The sequence below is a fragment of the Chrysochloris asiatica genome, unplaced genomic scaffold (genome assembly GCF_000296735.1).
Source record: "Chrysochloris asiatica unplaced genomic scaffold, ChrAsi1.0 scaffold00105, whole genome shotgun sequence".
Lineage (NCBI taxonomy): Eukaryota > Metazoa > Chordata > Mammalia > Afrosoricida > Chrysochloridae > Chrysochloris > Chrysochloris asiatica.
Genome location: NW_006408623.1, coordinates 1,136,093 through 1,137,285, shown reverse-complemented (window position 1 = coordinate 1,137,285; position 1,193 = coordinate 1,136,093). Strand labels below are relative to the sequence as shown.

The following is a 1,193-nucleotide window of genomic DNA, read 5'->3' as shown; positions in this document are numbered from 1 at the left end:
AGGCTGTAAATCTTTACGGGAGCAGAAAGCCTCATCTTTCTCCCATGGAACAGCTGGTAGTTTCGAACTGCCGACCTTCAGGTTAGCAGCCAATTCGTAACCACTACACAACCAGAGCTCCTTCTATAAGGAGTATGATAATACTATAACAGTAATATTATCTAACGCTATTATTGCCACTCTGTATGCCACTCTTTTGATAGTGTTCCATGTGTAAACTCAGTTAGTCCTTACAGCACTTCTATTTCTTGATGTTCTTGTTACCCTGGGCAGTACAAATGGTGAACACACTTGGCTGCTAACCGAATGACTAACGATTTGAATTTGCTCAGAAAGGGCTGGTGGTCTGCTTCCGAAAACTCAGTCATTGACAAGCCTACAGAGCACAGTTCTACGCAGACACGTGGGGTTACCAGGAGTTGGAAATAACTCGACGGCAACTGGTATTGTTAGCCAGACTTGAAAGATGAAGAATGAGGTGCTCTGAGAAATGAACCAGGGTGATTCAGCTCCCACCCTCTGGAAGGGATTGTGGCTGGTGGTGTTGATGCCAAACCCAGGGTTGCTTCTTTCCTCACCCAGTCCTTCCTCCCTGAGAGGGAGAAGGGGCCTTTTCTCGGATAAGTGTTAACAGCTCCTGTCCCCACAACAGGACCCTACAGCTGGCTCTGCAGGAATTACTATCCCATTTGACTGTAAGGAAATAGAGATTCCGGAAGCACCTTTGATGGTATCAGGTAGCCTACTGTGTGCCTGCTTCCGAGGCCCATTATCATTTAGAGGGATGAGATGTAGCTGAGATACTGGGCACAGTAGACTCGTGTGACACCTGGAACCACACTCTTCCCCTTGAGCTATCGTTTTCTTGACATATAATAGACTACTGTATAACGCATTCTGGCCATTGAGCCATCCATTTTTTGACACAACAATATTTTTTTTAATGTTCCCATTATTTGTCCTTGAGGATTTCATATCTAGTGAACATGAGACATCACACTGTATAGAACGGCATTTGCACAAGTATCCATCCACCCACCCATCCATTCTTCCATCCATCCGTCCACTCACCCATTCATCCATCCACCAACCCATCCATTCCTCCATTCATCCATCCATCTATCTATCCACCCACCTATCCATTCATCCATTCATCTATCCATCCACACATCCATACATCCATTCACTCACCC

The 1,193-nt window shown here is 45.5% G+C and overlaps 1 protein-coding gene across 1 annotated transcript in view; it reads left to right on the top strand.

Annotated features, from left to right (window-relative positions):
- CPXM2 (carboxypeptidase X (M14 family), member 2) overlaps window positions 1-1,193 on the top strand; it is a 135,026-nt gene that overhangs the window by 127,865 nt on the left and 5,968 nt on the right. The gene's annotated exons all lie outside the window — the stretch shown is intronic.